The sequence below is a fragment of the Scyliorhinus torazame genome, chromosome 9 (genome assembly GCF_047496885.1).
Source record: "Scyliorhinus torazame isolate Kashiwa2021f chromosome 9, sScyTor2.1, whole genome shotgun sequence".
In the NCBI taxonomy this organism is placed as follows: domain Eukaryota; kingdom Metazoa; phylum Chordata; class Chondrichthyes; order Carcharhiniformes; family Scyliorhinidae; genus Scyliorhinus; species Scyliorhinus torazame.
This window is the reverse complement of record NC_092715.1, coordinates 232098834-232112349: the sequence shown is the minus strand read 5'-3', so window position 1 is coordinate 232112349 and position 13516 is coordinate 232098834.

Sequence of the window (13516 nt, the reverse complement as noted above, 5' to 3'; positions counted from 1 at the left end):
GGCAATGTGGGATTGGCACAGAGAAATTCTTCTCAGCTTGTGTGGCAGCATGAAACACACTAAGATAACTCTGCGGCTCTTTCATTATTCCAGAGGGAAGTGTTCCATTTTTAACACCGCACACCCTTTATGCAACTTTACAAGTCTGCGTCGAACCACTTCGTCCAATAAAACTTAGTTTTCTGATGCTTATTTCTTACTCTCCCACATTCTGCTATGTAGGATAGATATGGAAGATGTAAACGCAGCAACACCTAACTCTCTCCTTGCACGCACATCAACATACTAGAAGCACATAGGAGAAATGCACCAAACGTTTAGGATTTTCAATGCATTTGAGGAATCAGCTTTGAAATCCCGGCCAATTAAAGCATAAGAAGAGTGGCAGCGGTGAAGCTAGCCACCTCCCTAGGGTTTGGGTTGGTGCAAATTTTTTTCTGTTATTGCTTCTCTCATGTTCACTCACGCATGTCACACAGGCTTACATTCATGACACACATATTACCATATAAGTAATTTTCCAAGGGTATCATACTGCCAGAATTCTAATATATGTTCCCCTTTTGTTTTTATTGGCATTCTTTAAGAGGCAGCCAAAGGTATCATTCATAGAATTTACAGTGCAGAAGGAGGCCATTCGGCCCATCGAGTCTGCACCGGCTCTTGGAAAGAGCACCCTACCCAAGGTCAACACCGCCACCCTATCCCCATAACCCAGCAACCCCACCCAACACTAAGGGCAATTTTGGACATTAAGGGCAATTTAGCATGGCCAATCCACCTAACCTGCACATCTTTGGACTGTGGGAGGAAACCGGAGCACCCGGAGGAAACCCACGCACACACGGGGAGGATGTGCAGACTCTGCACAGACAGTGACCCAAGCTGGAATCGAACCTGGGACCCTGGAGCTGTGAAGCAATTGTGCTATCCACAAGGCTCCCGTGCTGCCCCGAATGGCTGCCCCGAGTGCCCCAAGGAGTGCCCCATATGGCTGCAGAAAAGCCAATACTTCAGAATGTCCTGGCTCCACCAGCTACAACCACTATTAAAGGTATAACCAATCCAGAAGACTGAGATTGTCAATTCTAGAAGATAACATTAGGTAAATTGCAGAGCAAAATTCTCCCTGGAAGAATGTGCTGGGGTATGAAAGAACCGTAATTACGTTCTCCGTATTTCCTCATCTAATCTTGCAACCCGGAACTGGTGAGAAATTGTGATATAACAGAAGTACCAGATGCCGCATTTCTGTGGGACAGCCTGCTCCCATACCACCCCCCACAAAAATAAAATCCAGCCCTCCCCACCTGCCCATAGCTAAAACTCACAGGGGACCTTTGTGGCCAAAAATGGCAGTTTGCTACTTGGGGGAAAACATTTCTCCTGGCCATACTGATCAAGCCTTCACACTGGAGAAGCTAATCCCAAATGAGGGTGGCCATTACAATTTAACCAAGAACTTTTTTAATATGAAACTCCCTCACCTCGGTCGTTACATGTTAAAAAAACAATGTAAATGTTCTAAAGTTGGCTTAACGATGCCCGTCTGCTTAGATTATGCAGAGAGGTTTTACAATGTTTTATTTGTCATCATTCCAACTCACTAGTTTTGTTTATATACTGATTTAAGATGAATTCTATCCAAATGTGCCGAAAGGTATTTTGCACTGAGTAGTGTATTTTGATGCACTTTGCCTTTTACAACCGTTTGAGAAATTAGAATATTCCATATTTTTATACATCAATGAAATTTGCATCTTTGTAAATTAGGTACTTTACTTCAACCATTAATTAATATAATCTTCTCACTATGATGCACAGGTCAGGCTGGTGTGCACTGCGGCTGAAAATCTTTGGGGCATTGGTGGCATCAACGCTGGACCAGCAAGCCAGGGGCGACCCTGTCTCAACTGTTTGGGGGACCCCCAAGTTGGATTTCAGGCCCATTTTACAACGAACGAGCTACCACTTGGACTCCTTCCCTTTAAGGAAGCAAGAGCATGTCTCAAAATTGCCAACCAATCAGAAGGCCGACAGCTCCTTCAGTCCCAGCAGCACCATTAGGAGTGGTGACTACAACTGGGATTGCACACAGCCAAGAGGCACAACAATGGACACTGCCCTCTCAGCAAGGTAAGTGATGTTAGGAGTTACCCGGGTCACTCAGGCTGGCCTCAGCGAGGGGAGATGTGCTTGGTGAGGGCAAGGAGGAGTGCTACCATGGGATTGACGCTTGACTGCTTGAGGCAAGGAGTGCCCCATTAGGTGGGATCCGCCACAGACCCACATGGAATTCACCAGGGTTCACAAGGTGGCCTCCCCACTGGACTGGGAGCTCACCCACTACTAGTATAATGCCAACAGGGACAGGAAGACACCTTTAACTTTCCACAAAAATGTATTCCTTGTTTAATGCGGTCAAGCGTACTCTGCCCCACAATGGAAACCGCCACCTCTGCATGGGAGGACCATCCTCCAAGTTGCTACGGCAATAAACTCACCACCCACCTTCTCAAAGGCAATTAAGGATGGGCAACAAATGCTGGCCTAGCTAGCAAAGCCCACATCCCGTAAAAACTATAATTTCTAAAACCCAACCGCCCCCCTTCCCACTCACTCCTGATACCCTGCAGGAACATTAAAATTCATCCCTGTGAATTCTTATTCAGTTAGACCAAAAATTGGGATATATTGTGCCTGGAGTGCTTTGTTGATTGTGACTTTGTTTTTTTATAATATGTTTGTTAATAAATCTTTCATGGTGGTCAATGCAACCCAAAACAACCAAAAAGAACAACACACAAGACCTAATTGACTTAAATACAAAAACTAACCTAAAACCCCTAACAACTGAGGGTGACTAATTTCTTAAAAAAGGAAATAAATGGTTGCCATCTTAGAGAAAATCCGTCCACAACCCCGCAATGGTGAACTTGACTTTCTCCAAATTTAGAAATTATATTAAGTCACCCAACCAAGCAGAGGCACTCGGCGGAGTGGAAGACCTCCAACTAAGCAATATTCACCTCCGGGCTATCAACAAGGCAAAGGCAAAAATATCCACCTTTGCCCCAGACTATGTCACTGGTAAATCCGATGCCCCAAATATGGCCAAGCGGACATGGACCTAAGTCTACACGGAGTATCTCCAACATGGTGTTAAAGAATTAATCCTGAAGCCTATAGGTTTGCGTCAAGATGAAAACATATGCGCATGGTTAGCTGGCCCAAGACAACAGCGCTCACACTTCTCCTCAGCACGAGGCAAGAACCCACTCATCCTTGGCCTAGTCAAGGGCGCCCGATGCAATATCTTCATCTGAATCAGGCTCAGCCGAGCACATGAAGATGTGGGGGTGACCCTGTGAAGTGTCTTACTCCGCACTTCATCGTTATGAATGAACCCAATTCACCTGCTCATTTCGCCCTCACACCATAGAGTCATAAAATGCCTACAGCGCAAAAGGAGGCTGTTCGGCCTATCTAGTCTGCACCAACCCTTCAAATAAGCACTCTTCCCATTTAAGAGTGTCCACTCCATCCTATCCCCATAACCTAACCTGCACATCCCTGGACACTAAGGGAGAATTTAGCATGGCTAATCCACCTAACACGCACATCTTGGGACTGTGGGAGAAAACCGGAGTACCAGGAAGAAACAGTCACCTGAGGCCGGAATTGAACCCGGGTCACTGGTGCTGTGATGCAGCAGTGCTAACCACTGTGCCACCATGCTGCTCCGATTCAATGGAGCAGAATTCTTTGAAAGGATATGACCATATAGGTCTGAAATAGAATATATCTGGCCTAGCCAGAGACAGAGGGCGGAATTCTCTGTCCTGCCAGACACGTTTTCTGGCGCAGCACGCCCCCGCCGGGAGGGGGATTCTCCATTCCCGCAGACGGCCAAAGGGGTGAGTGCGCTGCCGGTGAAGCGGAAGATCCCGCTTACAGAGCTTCCCGCCGGGAATCTTTCTCATCAGGGAAGAGGATGGCGTCAAATGAAAGAAAGAAAAAGCTTTACACAAAAAAAAATCACAAACTTGGAAATACGTAAAAAGACGTATTGGGCAGCTGGAATTTCCCAGCTAACTCCCTAAAACTGGCAAACCTCCCCTCTATGAACAGCTCCCCAAACTGCTCCAGACCCTTCACCGCCCAAGATTTAAATGTTGAGTCCAAACTAGCAGGTAGGAAGGGGTGGACGATTATTGCAAATAGGAGCTAGTGAAGATACGGAAAGGAGCTTGAAATGTTGTCTAAACTATTTCCAAAGGGAGAAGACCACCACTGGGTCTGAGAGATATCAACAGGGGAAAAAGGCAATAGTGCAGTAACTATTTTTGCAAGAAGAGCAGGAACGAGTTTTCATTTGTCCCTAAATGGACCTGGAATCGCTAAACCACAACAATATCTTTTGATTGGTGTGAGAGAGGGCATCTCCATTTCTTCTTCCCAATTGGTCACAGAATAATTTACAGCTTGGAAAAGACACCCATGCTCTTAATTATCCATGAATCATCTCATAATTATCTGTTTCTATTTTCATTCACATTTCTTTTGATTGAAGAGAGATAAGGATTTTTATCAACTTTTACTGTGGAAGAAAGTGTGGCACGATCATGGCTGTTTGAAGCTCATTGAATTCTGCCTTCCTGAGCCTCCCAAGTTTAATTACTTCACCACTGGCAGCAGGGCTTTCAGCTGTCTGGGTTCTAATCTCTGAAAGTCTCTCTCTAAATCTCTCCATCCATCTCTGGCCTTCTTTCAGACAATCTTTAAACCCTACCTCTTTTCCAAGCTTTCGGTCATCAATCCAAATATCTTGTTTTGTGGCTCATTGTGACATATCGATTGATTGTAATAAGGTAGAAGACTTTTGGACAGTCTACTACCTTAAGTACACTCTATAAATGCAAGTTATTGTTATTGAAAGCTCTAATTTATCCTTCTCCAGCAGTATAAGCAGTGAATTGGGCTGAATGTTTAGGTCCTGACTGGGGACACAGAGGTGTGCAGTTGTGTAAATATGTGGCATCAGCTGGGATGTCAGTCCCCATCTCCAACCAGCCAGGGTTATTTTCTTGAAAGTGGGATAGGGTGGATGGCAGTGCCACCTGTCTGCATTCCAATTGACCTACACAATGGCTATTGAGGCCATTTTCTAAGTTAAAAAGAGTTGGACAGAGGGCGGCTCCATCTTTAGGTGGCCCCTCCCTCACTTACCTGTAATTGGGCAGCCTGCTATTCTTCCAGTGCTGGAGAGCCTCCTATCGATCCTTCAGTTATGAGAACCTGTATGTACCCTCATTTGGAAGGCAAGCTTCTGGCCCCCATTTGTGTTTAAGGCAGAGTTCCAAAGCCCACGTTCCTGTCCTGTTCCTTGTTCTCCTTCCTTAATATTATTTACACAACTAACATGTTACTCTACAGGAACCTCAACATAATGCCAGCGTTAAAGTTTCTGGGGGAAAAACTAATGTAGCACCACTTCTTGTGGTATTATGCAGACTTACCTAAAATGCCCTGGGGCCGACTGTTAGGAACTTGAATAAATATTTGCCCTCTTTGGTTAGCATCTGTACTCCACTGTATTTAATGCCATTGAGGTCTTGGATTCCCCTACCCTTGATCTGTGCAAGAAGATTAAAAATATTTTTGACGTTCTGTATGTACACCATGAATGAATTAAGATAACTGGTACTTTAGTTAAGAGCAGGATAAATTCCGATAGTTACCTCAAGGTTTGGGCACTTCTGAAAACCGCTAATTAACTCTTTAACATTAAAAAAAAATTCCAATTAAGGGACAATTTAGTGTGGCCAATCCACCTACCCTGCACATCTTTGAGTTGTGGGGGTGAGACCCACGCAGACACGGGGAGAATGTGCAAACACCACATGGACAGTGACCCGGAGCCATGATCGAACCCAGGTGCTCGACGCCGTGAGGCAGCAGTGCTAACCACTGCACCACCGTGCCGCCCCCCTCAAATTAACTCATGCCATCTCTCAGGTTTTCCAAGGGCATAGAGAATGGAATCTCCATGCAAAGCCTGGAATTCGCAGGTATAACGTTTCGACTCAAAGGGGAGAGGAGTGGTGCGGGGTGGGGGGAAGGGGGGATGCAGTTGTTGGTGGTGCTGGTACTTGGCTTGCAGAAGATCAACTTATATGGTCATCCAACTGAAACAAACTGGGCAAACAGCGAGGAACCAGGTAAACACGTTCCACAACAAATATCGCAACAAATCCCCTCAGCAAAATGATACTTTCTGTCCTCTCCTGCCCAAGCAATTTCAGAGGCAAAGTGGTCAGGAGTTTCAAAATAAAGATCTTTTGGAATATATTATCAGGTAACACTACTGGAGCAGAGTGAATGGGTGCGAGAAGCAAATAGATGCCAATTAGGAGGTAGAAAAGATTAATGGCCTTGGTAACATTGTGACTGATTTTTCAAAAATGGATGGACTCACTGGCCCTTCTTCTATTCTTATGTTTTCAGGCCCTGGTGCTCCTTCAGCTAAGTTGAATTGATGGAAATCTGGCTCTTCTAACAATCTGTTCTTGTCTACATTCCCAATTGCCTCCTACCCCCTTTTTACGTTGTTCTAGCTCGTCAACAGCTCTTTTCTCTCCTCCTGTACCCCAAACATGCTTCCATCTAATGTTGAACCTCTCGACAACCTTTTGCTTTGGGAGCCAACTCCATGTTTTTATTTTCCGTTATCTCTTCCATTTCAAGGAATTGTAAGTACTGATTAGTGAAGAGTTTATTTCCTCTCTTCCTGTGGGCTCATTCCAGCTGCTGTTGTCTTCTGCCACTTTCCAATATATCTTGCAGACCACAGCCTGAAGGCAACTTGATTATAGCTCCACACGGTTAATCTGAATGCATTCCTATGTAATTGGCAGCTCATTTAATCACACATGAAATTGTCAGTGAAAGGATTGTTCACGTAAAGCACATCAAACCTGAAAACCATCAAAAATGAATCATGGCAGAATAAACTGACACACAAATTTGTGCGCCACATGTAATTATGTAACCAAATCTAGTTAACTCCATTTAAGGGCATTCGGTCTCACATTACGTTTGGTACGATTGGCTGCCTTCCCTATGTTATGCAGTATTGCCACAAAAGGGACGTGAAAGCATTGCTTCATTGACATTCATGTGGCGTGGACCATTTGATGGCTTCAGGTAGTAAGCAGGCGGTTCAGTACATTTCAACATAGAAGATTGGAGAAAAGCAGAGGAAAGGAAGAAGAACCTTGTGGAAAATGCACAAGCGGTGAATTGTGTTGAAATCTGGAGCTAATATTTCATGCATTTACCTATTGTTAGCCATCTGTTTGTTGTAAAGGAATCAGGGAAGTTCTTCTATTGCCTGTTTCTGATGAAATGCTGAATACACATCAGTTAACTGTGCCCAGCCCAGTTTAATTCTTGTCCAGATTTTGAGCACCACAATGTGATTCGGTTTATGCAGAAACTGCAACGTGGCCATCTCCAACTGGAACCTTCCCAAGTTAGTATGTGTAAGTGGAGTTTCTGTGGGGACACTCTCAGAAACAGATGGCAACACAGGTAGGCTTCATTCCTGAGAGATATCACTGCCGATCCACAGCTCACTCTGTTTCCAGGTGTTGCTGCACTCTCATCAATGTTTGCAACACCTGGAAACGTGATTCATTGTTGAGGTGCAGGAGTGACAGTTTGATCTTCGTCGGGGGCGATTCTCTGAGCCCCGCGCCAGGCCGGAGAATCACCGCAACCGCGCCCCGACGCCGGCGCGGGACTCTCCGAGGTGCGGAGAATCAGCGCCATTTGTGCCGGCACGTTTGGTGCCAATGGGCCGAGCGGCCGCGCCGATACGAGAGTCCTGCCGGCGCCGTTCACCCCTGGTCGCTGCCGGCGGAGAACTCTGCGCGACCAGTCGGGGCCTGTGGGGGTGGGGGGGGGGGGGGCTCCTTCACCGGGGGGGGGGGGGGGGGGGGCTCCGATGGGGTCTTACCCGCGATCGGGGCCCACCAATCAGCGGGCCAGCCTCTCCCCCCCCAGGCCTACTTTCTGGCACGGCTGGCCCCTGAACACCGACGCCATGTTTAGTCAGAACCGGCGCGCTAAAGAAGTCCCCCGCGCATGCCCAGGTTGGCCCGGCCCAACTGCACATGCGTGGGTTGGCGCGGCGCCCATTTGGCACCGCGAAAGGAGGCTGGAGCACCGTGAACCGCTCCAGCACCGTGCTGGCCCCCTGTCCTACCCGGGCCCAGTTCGCGCCATCGTGAAACGCGATGGCGTTCACGACGGCGCGAACACTTGGGCTCCATATTGGAGAATCGCCCCCGTCGTATCCCAAACCAAACTTGGCTTAGGGTTGAGTGATGCTAGTTCTCGTTGCAAATTGCAGGAAAATAATTCATTACCACAGTATTGCTGTCTCTTAGTTTGATTAAAACAAAACTAATGACCATCCCATCCCATCGCTGTACCCACATAATGAGCAGGATAACCCTTTCCACATATCAATAGAGAGCCATCATTGTAACTAAGCTGCCATCAACATCATCCAGTAGACCAGCCCCCGGGCTATGCTCATGGTACACCAATACCACCTGAGATTATTGATCATGTGATGAGTGTCTATCACTGAGTCAAGGCTACAGTCCAGCTCATTAGAATAGCACCAAAAATACACCTTCATCTATTTTTTCTTAACATTTTTTGAAGTTGCTTCTGCTTTCCTGGAACAGTCACAGAACCATATTGTGGCGCAGGTTCAAGCAACAACCACAACAGGAGGCTATGAATCTGCTGAACAGTCGATCTCAGGCACATGCAGCTAAAGACAGGTGAGGGGTTTTGTGGAGTAATTCAGTAGGTTTTATCTCAAGGTAGAATCTGGTCTGGAAAATGTTTACTCCTCTGCAGCGCTATCCATGGACATCTGTCCCCCTATACCCCTCCAGACACCTATTCCCCATTGTTTAAGATACCACACTGTAATTATGATAAATAGCCCCTTTTTGTTTGTTATTGACTCTTCCATTTCAAAACCACAATCACCCGTTCCTCAAAAGCCAAACCTCAACCGCTCCATTATTGAAATCTACTGCTGCATTTTCAACCTCACTTTCTTCTCAAAAGTCTTGAAATGTCAAATTCCAAATCCATGACCTTTTTTTTTTAAGAATTCCATGTTTGATTATCTTTAGTCAAAGTTTGCCCCCACAATAGTACTGAAGTACTTAATCAAGGTCTCAAACTACATTTTCTTTCACCATGACAAATATGTATTATCCCTACTCATCTCTATAAACTCACTAGATTGCACTTGTTACTTGTTACTTAGGGCAGCACGGTAGCATAGTGGTTAGCACAATTGCTTCACAGCTCCAGGGTCCCAGGTTCGATTCCGGCTTGGGTCCCTGTCTGTGCGGAGTCTGCACATCCTCCCCGTGTCTGTGTGGGTTTCCTCCGGGTGCTCCGGTTTCCTCCCACAGCCCAAAGATGTGCAGGTTAGGTGGATTGGCCATGCTAAATTGCCCTTAGTGTCCAAAATTTCCCTTAGTGTTGGGTGGGGTTACTGGGTTATGGGGACAGGGTGGAGGTGTTGACCTTGGGTAGGGTGCTCTTTCCAAGAGCCGGTGCAGACTCGATGGGCCGAATGGCCTCCTTCGGCACTGTAAATTCTATGATGATGATGATAATAATTGTCAAAGAATCTTCAGAAATGTCTTTTCTAGCCATCCTTCATACTGTGACATTTAAAGATCGCAGAGTGGGTGGTGGAATGGTGGGGGTGTTGGAAGGGGGAGATGGTGCAAGTCAGAGTTGCGCTCAGTGGCCCCAGAAGCATATCACTGGAAACCTTGGGGCATACAAGTGCCAATGCATTCTGGTTAGCTGGCCCTCCTTGTTTCTTTGTATTTTGTTCCACTTGTTTCAGAAGCTGTTGGGCATGTTAGCCTCATGCCTGACCCCAACCCACCTCCCATGACTCCCCCCCCCATTCTCTCCCTGCCACTTCCATGGATCCGCACCCAGTCTCCAGCATAGGCAGACCTCAGGAACCATGTGGAGACTTAGAAAAACTTTCAACAATCATATACTATTCTCAGTCTCACTTAATAGTGATTTAAAAAATCATAAAACTTATTGCAAACTTTTAAATCTTCTTAACTGGTTAATCTCTTATAAAAGCAAACTTCAGATCTCATATCAAAGACCTTAACCCTTTGATATGCTCGTTAAGTTGTCAATCAAACTTTAATTCAGGACTCAGGCTCAGATAATGGAGCTTTTGAAACTCAGTCAAGTATTCACAATGGCATAATAATATTGTTGGGGAAAAGTCAACGCATCTGTAGTAACACATGTTACTGTTTTCAGCAACAAATGGGATCTCAATCGAAGCAGCCCAGCAGAGGTTTTTTTTAAAATCCCCTCAATGACAGCTGCAGCTAGTGCTTTTCTAGTTTAAACAGCAGTGGACTTTTAAAAATTACTTCAGATCATGACAGTTATACAGATCTTATCAACCTTATGTCTGCTCCATCAATTTGTGGCTCACACACTGCGGGATTAAATCCTTGAAACAGCAAAACGGAGTTTGTTTGAACTCAGTACTGAGTTCAAATGATCCAGTTGAGTTTGGGTTTCTTTCCTGTGTGAGTCACTACCCCTCCCCTTTTCCCTACAGACATAAATTGGATCTGTTTGAAATAGGGGTGGAATTTCTACATTCAAATCCATTCCTACCATTTTTAAAGGTTTGTGATAACTTCCTGATCTGTGAGAATCTGGTCTATAAACTCAGATTCTAATTATTCTTTGGGAATACGCAGCTCTATCTCTCCACCACCTTTTTCAAATCCTGCATTGCCTTCCCCAGTGCTGGATGAACTGTACATTTCTCCAGTTGAACATTGGTAAGACTGAAGTCTTTGCATTCAGTCCTCATGTCAAACTCATTTTCCTTGTCACCAATTCTATTCCCTTCCCTGGCTAATGTCTCGGGTTTAACCAAACTGTTTGCAACCTTGGTGCCGTAACTGAAACACGATAATTGTCCATATCCGCTTTCATCTCGAACTATAGTTGAAACCCACATCTATGCCTTTTTCATCTCAGACTGAACTATTTCACCATCTCAAAAGTTGCAGTTATAAAGGGATGGACTTTACAAGGTGCCACGGTGCATAAAGCCAGAGATTACCCACACATGATTCTGATAGATCCCCCACACTAATTTAACCCTGAAAGCAGCATTGTTTGCTTCAAGGTGAGACTTCAACCTCTTTCTAGAGAGGGAGTCTCACCTCAGAGAGTTGCCGACTGATCGAAGAGTTGGGAGCTCTGTAGGCTCAGCAGCACCAGGCCGGTGTGGTGGCCACGCCTGGGACTGCAGGCAGTGCTACCATGCCAAAGTGCTCAGGAAAATGTAGAATCAGGGGTCTCAGTAAGGAGGGTGGAGGTCCTGATGCGAGAGATGGGGGAGGGTTAAAGGGGGGATGATCTGTGAGTGGAGGTGACCTTGTCGGGATGATGTCAATGATGGGCTCAGGGGGCTCGCAAAGGAGGCCTCCTTCACTCTTTCACGACACCAACCCACGGAACTCAAAGTGCTGGGCTCCCCATATAGAACATAGAACATAGAACGATACAGCGCAGTACAGGCCCTTCGGCCCACGATGTTGCACCGAAACAAAAGCCATCCAACCTACACTATGCCATTATCATCCATATGCTTATCCAATAAACTTTTAAATGCCCTCAATGTTGGCGAGTTCACTACTGTTGCCGGTAGGGCATTCCATGGCCTCACCACTCTTTGCGTAAAGAACCTACCTCTGACCTCTGTCCTATATCTTTTATCCCTCAGTTTAAAGCTATGTCCCCTCGTGCCAGCCATTTCCATCTGCGGGAGAAGGCTCTCACTGTCCACCCTATCTAACCCCCTGATCATTTTGTATGCCTCTATTAAGTCTCCTCTTAACCTTCTTCTCTCCAACAAAAACAACCTCAAGTCCATCAGCCTTTCCTCATAAGATTTTCCCTCCATACCAGGCAACATCCTGGTAAATCTCCTCTGCACCCGCTCCAAAGCCTCCATGTCCTTCCTATAATGCGGTGACCAGAACTGTACGCAATACTCCAAATGCGGCCGTAACATATGATGTGGGCCTTCTCCAGTTATGGGTATAACTTCTTGGTTTCCCAGCATAGCATTTAAGGGACACCCCAATGAATCCCTCTAGGTGGTTCCCAAGCAAGGGTTTGCCCGTCAATTGCCAAGAAGCACTAACCTCCTCTGGACAATTGTATCAGGCTGGGAATAATCCGACAGAAACCATTTAAATTGCAAACTTCGGATGATTCAGCCACATTTATTCTGAAAGACAGAAGGAACAAAATCACTACGAGCTACCCAATAACTATTTAAACACCCAGACCCAGCCTCACGCAGGGCATCCCACACACACGCCTCCGCCAGCGGACACCCCACACCACCCCCTTCCCGAACCGACCGTGCCCCCCCCCCCCCCCCAGCCCAGCCCCCCAATCCGACTCGACCCACCAACCTTCCACCCACCCCCGTCCGGTCCAACTGCTCCATCCAGTCCTATCCCACCTCCTGGTCAGACACGCCCACTCCAGGGCTGACCCCTGCCACCCCTCTCCAATCCCCCCCTCCAGTCAGAATCCCCAACTCTGTCTGACCCCCACACCTGTCTGACACCCCCTTCCAGTCCAACCCCCTCCCTCACCTCTGTCTGACCCCCGCCTGGTTTGAACACAGTCCGATTGAACCTGGCCCAACTCTCCACTCCTGAACTGATCTCCCCGGTCTGACCCACTCACCCTCCTGGTTCGACCCCTCTTCCCGGTCTGACCATCCCACCTGGATGGACCCCCCCTCTTCCTGGATGGACCCGCCCCTCCCATCCCCTGACCTCCCCGACACTGGTCTGACCCTGTCGTGCCCCCCTCATCCCCCCACCCTTTCTGGTCTGCCCATCACCAACTGTCTTCCCTGCTGGTCCAACTCCATCTTACGTTCCGATCCCCTCATCCTAGACGGACCCATCTCTCCCAGACTGATCCCTGTCCTCCAGTCTGAACCCTCCCTTTGGTTCAAAACACCCCCACCCCCGTCTGATGCGAGCACCCCTCCAGGACTGGTCCCCCTTTCCCAGACTGATGCCCCCTTTCCCAGACAGATTGTCCGAACTCCTTCCAAACCGCCCCACCCCCTCCCCACAGGTCTTACCCTCCTCCTGGTTTAACCCGCCCTCCTGGCCTGACCCCCCACCCTGTCTGATACCGCCCCTGAGTCCAACCCCATGCCCCACCCACCTATGATCTGACCCGGACCCCTCCAACCCTCATCCCCCCTTCCCTGTCTCTTCCCCCCTCCCCTCCCATTCTCTCAGCCACTTACATTTGAAACTTATCTTCTCCCTTCAAGTTGTCCATTAAACACCTTCCTTCCTGCAGCTCGTGCTGT